The sequence below is a fragment of the Rhagoletis zephyria genome, unplaced genomic scaffold (assembly GCF_001687245.7).
Source record: "Rhagoletis zephyria isolate East Lansing unplaced genomic scaffold, Rhagoletis_zephyria_1.1 Rzeph_scaffold_00897, whole genome shotgun sequence".
NCBI classification, from domain to species: domain Eukaryota; kingdom Metazoa; phylum Arthropoda; class Insecta; order Diptera; family Tephritidae; genus Rhagoletis; species Rhagoletis zephyria.
In genome coordinates, this window is record NW_016157981.1 from 162921 (window position 1) to 169526 (window position 6606).

Below are 6606 nucleotides of genomic sequence, written 5' to 3' on the forward strand. Positions count from 1 at the left end.
CACTTATGATCACATATATGTATCTCGCTAACCGTTCTAGCAATTTGAACCAAACTCGGTATGGTTATTGTGCTTGCCACATAAAAGCAAAGCGTTGAAAATTATTGAAATCGGACTAAAATTACGACCGCTTTTCATATAACGGTATATTTCAGAAATGCTTGAAACTGCAATATTTCGAAATTTAAGGACGCTAATTTACTTAAAATTTATACACCCCGGCTTATCGTGTAGCGGTAGCTTTCGGAAAGGTGGAAAACATATATTTAATAATTGCGCCGGGTATTTAATGTTCGGCTCCGCCCGAACTTAGACTTTCTTACTTGTTACTCTTTCAATTTAACTGACCAGCGCCGCAAACGATATCAACTAGTAGGCTAACAACCATAATTGAAATTTAATACGCAAGTACTTACAGTACTACAAGTATACAGAGAGTAGATTTGCTACTCCCTTTTGGCAGCAGCAAATATCTCTCGTACGCGATGAGAGAAAGTAGAGTACCTACTTTGGTGGAGTAATAGCAAGTACGTCAAGTATTTACACTCTCAACGCCAAGTAGTGTATGTAAGCGGAAAAAGAGTAACAATGTGCTGGGAACAGAGTACAATGCAAGGAGTACTTATTGAACGAAATGCGGCAAATACACTTGCGGTGGAACTTAGTATCTACACTGAGGGGAAAAAATATTAAAATCAAATAGAAACGTAATTGATCTTACTATAAACGTCAACGAAAGTACTGTATATTGGTAAATATTCAATTCAGTTACGCGCATATTAAAATGACCGCGTTCGTACTGAAAAAGCATCTGTGAAGTGAATAATCAAGACAAAAACTAAAAAAAAATTTATTTGCATGTTGCCTGTAGTGGAATTCGAACCGGACCATCTCCGGATATCAACAACTTGTGGCAAGCATCTTTGCGCACTCAGCTACACGCAGACATATAAATTTGCTTTCAAATGTTGAATATCCATCAACACCACAGCACGCGATTTGTACTATGTATGTATGTGTGTGCTGTCACCGCTCTCAGAGCGGCGCTCTGCATGCTTAAGGTGCGTATGTACACTTACATATACATACTCACATGTGAACAGACACAAAAACGTGCGTAATAAATTTTGTACGAAAATATTATTTTTAGATACGAACATTTTTAAACGAAAATCAAATATAAAGTATTCATTTTTACTATGCATTATTTCCCTCAGTGTATATATTAATACGCTAACATGAATTTTGTCTCCGTTCGTTTGGTGATTCTACCGAACCGAATTCCAAACTAAGGACACCATTGGAAAGGCATTTTTCTGTAGATGAGCAGAGTTTTTATGGTTTCAAAATTGGTTGAAAATTACGGCCTAAACCGTCGTTTAAACATTTCCGTATTTGTGTATAGATGTTGCTGCAACATGTTCAATTTGACATGTTTCGCATGTTGTTTCACTTCGCATTTGAAATAATGATAAATATGAAGATGAAGAAATAAATGATAACGATGAAGTAAAAAAATAAGAAGACAAAAGTGAAGATAAAGACGAAAATGGAGACAATGACGGATACATAAGAATTAGGGTAACTGGAAGGGTAAAAACATTTATTGAATTTATGAAGCTGGTTGGTTGGGAGTAAATTGTCAAATTCAAGGGGAATAATGCACATGAAAATGGTTCTCAGCGGTTTAGCGGTTTGAGAATAAAAACAAAAACAAAGATGCCTAGAGATACAGGCAAAAACGACGATCAAGGTAAATTTAAGCACCTTAAGGTAAAGGCGAAGAGGAATATGTAGAAATAAAGATAAATATGAAGAAAAGGATGAAGATGAAGGTTTATATTGTTATCGATATAAAACTCGATATTTTTATCGATATAATAATCGATTTTGCTATTGATAAAATAATCGATTTGTTTTCGATACTGTTATTGATTAAATAATATAAAAATCGATATTGTTATCGATACAATAATGGATATTGTTATCGGTATAATAATCGATTAAATAATTGATTTTGTTATCGATTTAGTCATTTATATTGTTAACGATATGTACAATAATCGATACTGATGATTGTTATATTTATCGATGAATTAATCGATTTTACAATCGTTGTATTTTTCTATATGTTTATGGATATTGTTATCGGTATTTTTATCGACACAGTTATCAACAGGGTTATCGATATACTAATCGGAACATGGAATGTGATCACATTATATTACATCACATCTCATTATATCACATGACATGAAGATACATCACATGATATTACATTACGTAATATGATATCACATCACACGATATCACGTGACATGACATTATATGATATGACATCACATTATATGGCATGACATCACATGATATGACATCGTATGACATGCCATCAGAGGATATGACAACACATGACATGACATCCTATCACATCACATAAAATCACGTCACATCTATCACGTCATCGCACCTCATTACATCTACGTGAATAGAAAAAGAAACGGATAAAAGCAAAGATATGAAAGATAAAAACAAAGATGAAGACCAAGGTAAATTTACCGATTTCAAAACCAAGAACACCGTTGAAAAGGTAATTTTCTGTAGATGAGGAGAGTTTTTATAGTTTCGAAATTGGTTGAAAATCGTTGTTTAAAAATTTCAATATTTGTGTATGGTTGTTTTTGCAACCTGTTCAATTTAAGCTGTTTCGCGTTTTGTTTTACTTCGTATTTGAAATTAAACTGTGAAATAAAGATAAATATGAAGATGAAGAAACAAGTGATAACGATGAAGACAAAAAAGAAGGCAAAAGTGAAGATAATGACGAAAATGGAGATAAAGGCGAAAATGGAGAAAATGAGAAATACATAAGGATTAGGGTAACTGAATTGAAATTTTCCATAAAAGTTACCGAAATTTATCANGTTCACAAAGATATAAATTTTTCGTTTTTTGAAACTTTATTAAGCATACTTTCTTCTAAAGAGCCTTTTTTCTAGACCAATATTAGTGAAATATTATTCTTTGACTTAACAAAACTGAGCACCCCGGTTCGAATCTCAGCTGGCGCAAATTTTTATTATTATTTTTTAAAAGTGACTAGTCGCTTTTTATACCCATTCGGGTATAAAGGTGAACAATTAGTCTCTTCATAGGACATGCTCGATCAAAAGTGGTATTATTCGCATGCTCCTTTGCGATTGCTCCCGGAGTCATCCCGGATTAGTCCCGTTTTTTTCAGGGTAACTACTGCCGCTAATTCATTTAAAATCGATGATTGCAATAACTGCTTAGCAAAAAACCAGAATATTATAAATTTTCGGATAATGGGCGTGGCGCCGCCCACTTATGGCCACAAACGCGTGCACTTAATAGCCTTGGTTCGGAAAAGCAATTTGTTGAAAATTATTCAAATCAGACTAAAATGACACCCTCTTCCCGTATAACGGTAAATTTCAGAAATACGAAAACTCCGATATTTCAATAACTGAGACTGTTACAGACTTTTGGGAATTGGGCGTAGCACCGCCCTCTTTATAACTACAAAGGTGTTCCTCGGTAACCACTTAATCGATTTGTACCTAACTAGGTTCAATTATATCATCAAGTCTATCTGTGCATATTATCGAAAACGTTTGAAATCGGGTAAAGACCCCTACTTATCATGCAAAGGTAGTTCAGAGAAAGTTGAAACGACGATATTTGATACCTGCGCCGGGTATGTAAAGTTCCGTTTCGCCCGAACTTATACTTCTTTTCTTGTTTTTGTATCATTTAATACTAAAGAAATTCATATACCTCACCCAAGGTTTGTTCTATGGTAATTGATTAACTTTGTTTTTTGAAATATTTTTCAATAGGTGGCTTTGCTCGTTTAGATGTTTCAGTTTTAAAGCTATTTGAGTTCTCTTTCATTTGATACCAAACTTTTTTTATTTTGATAAGCGGTTTGGTTATTATCCGGAAAGGACTTTTATTTCGGAATAAAAAATATTTGGCCAAGTTTAACTCGTAAAAAAAATAACTGATATTTTCGGTCCCTTCAATATTCGTATTCGCAAAAGATCCGCATTGATTATTGCGAATGCGACAGCGAATGCGAATGTTAAAATTAATGCGGAAGCTCCGCGGTTGCGAATGCGAATATTCCCAAAAACCCTGGTATGTATATGAAATTTGCTTTTAAATCGGTAGGATGCATACTAACTTGAGGTATGTATAAAATTGTTAATGGCAAAAACGGAAAGTACACAATCTCATATACATATATCGTCGTTTAAACCAGACATGGGCACTTTTGCCCGTATGGGCTTTTTTGCCCGTACGGACAAGCAAGCCCATTTCGCGGGCTAGATCAGGGGAAAATCATGGGCAAACGGGAAGGGGGCAACAAATCTTACTAACACACGTATAGCATTGAGAGCCACTGCACACGCATTCTGGAGTAAAANTCAGGGTAACTACTGCCGCTAATTCATTTAAAATCGATGATTGCAATAACTGCTTAGCAAAAAACCAGAATATTATAAATTTTCGGATAATGGGCGTGGCGCCGCCCACTTATGGCCACAAACGCGTGCACTTAATAGCCTTGGTTCGGAAAAGCAATTTGTTGAAAATTATTCAAATCAGACTAAAATGACACCCTCTTCCCGTATAACGGTAAATTTCAGAAATACGAAAACTCCGATATTTCAATAACTGAGACTGTTACAGACTTTTGGGAATTGGGCGTAGCACCGCCCTCTTTATAACTACAAAGGTGTTCCTCGGTAACCACTTAATCGATTTGTACCTAACTAGGTTCAATTATATCATCAAGTCTATCTGTGCATATTATCGAAAACGTTTGAAATCGGGTAAAGACCCCTACTTATCATGCAAAGGTAGTTCAGAGAAAGTTGAAACGACGATATTTGATACCTGCGCCGGGTATGTAAAGTTCCGTTTCGCCCGAACTTATACTTCTTTTCTTGTTTTTGTATCATTTAATACTAAAGAAATTCATATACCTCACCCAAGGTTTGTTCTATGGTAATTGATTAACTTTGTTTTTTGAAATATTTTTCAATAGGTGGCTTTGCTCGTTTAGATGTTTCAGTTTTAAAGCTATTTGAGTTCTCTTTCATTTGATACCAAACTTTTTTTATTTTGATAAGCGGTTTGGTTATTATCCGGAAAGGACTTTTATTTCGGAATAAAAAATATTTGGCCAAGTTTAACTCGTAAAAAAAATAACTGATATTTTCGGTCCCTTCAATATTCGTATTCGCAAAAGATCCGCATTGATTATTGCGAATGCGACAGCGAATGCGAATGTTAAAATTAATGCGGAAGCTCCGCGGTTGCGAATGCGAATATTCCCAAAAACCCTGGTATGTATATGAAATTTGCTTTTAAATCGGTAGGATGCATACTAACTTGAGGTATGTATAAAATTGTTAATGGCAAAAACGGAAAGTACACAATCTCATATACATATATCGTCGTTTAAACCAGACATGGGCACTTTTGCCCGTATGGGCTTTTTTGCCCGTACGGACAAGCAAGCCCATTTCGCGGGCTAGATCAGGGGAAAATCATGGGCAAACGGGAAGGGGGCAACAAATCTTACTAACACACGTATAGCATTGAGAGCCACTGCACACGCATTCTGGAGTAAAAAGACTCACTCTCTCTTGAATAGCTCAACTTTTTAATCTTTAGTATTTACACTTTTAATTTTGTTTATTTAATATTCATTACATCCGATTTTAAAACTTTATACAGAGTTAAAAAAATATCAACAAAGGGGTACAATAAAGTGCAAGTTTCAAGTGTCTGTAAAATAGCGGTGATTTTTGACAATTTTTTTGGTGATAGTGCTGCGCATTTTCTCTCATACAAAGTATGCTCGACAAAACTTTTATATGGAATAAAATGCGCAGCACTGTCAATAAAAAATAAATGAATTTGAAAAANACTTAATCGATTTGTACCTAACTAGGTTCAATTATATCATCAAGTCTATCTGTGCATATTATCGAAAACGTTTGAAATCGGGTAAAGACCCCTACTTATCATGCAAAGGTAGTTCAGAGAAAGTTGAAACGACGATATTTGATACCTGCGCCGGGTATGTAAAGTTCCGTTTCGCCCGAACTTATACTTCTTTTCTTGTTTTTGTATCATTTAATACTAAAGAAATTCATATACCTCACCCAAGGTTTGTTCTATGGTAATTGATTAACTTTGTTTTTTGAAATATTTTTCAATAGGTGGCTTTGCTCGTTTAGATGTTTCAGTTTTAAAGCTATTTGAGTTCTCTTTCATTTGATACCAAACTTTTTTTATTTTGATAAGCGGTTTGGTTATTATCCGGAANGCAAGAAATGGAAAATAAACTTTCTTTTAAGTTTTGGTTTGTAAAAAATTTTAAAATTGCATTTACCCGTAGAATATGCTATATCGTCATTAGACACGAATAAAGGCGCGAGCTCAAAAGTTGACGGCGAAAAAAGACGCATAAAAAAATTTCAGCGTCAAATTCTCTTAACATACTTCGCCAAAGTTTTTTATAACCATATTTTTTTGCAAAATTTTTTTAAACGCTTTTTTTCACCGTCAAAA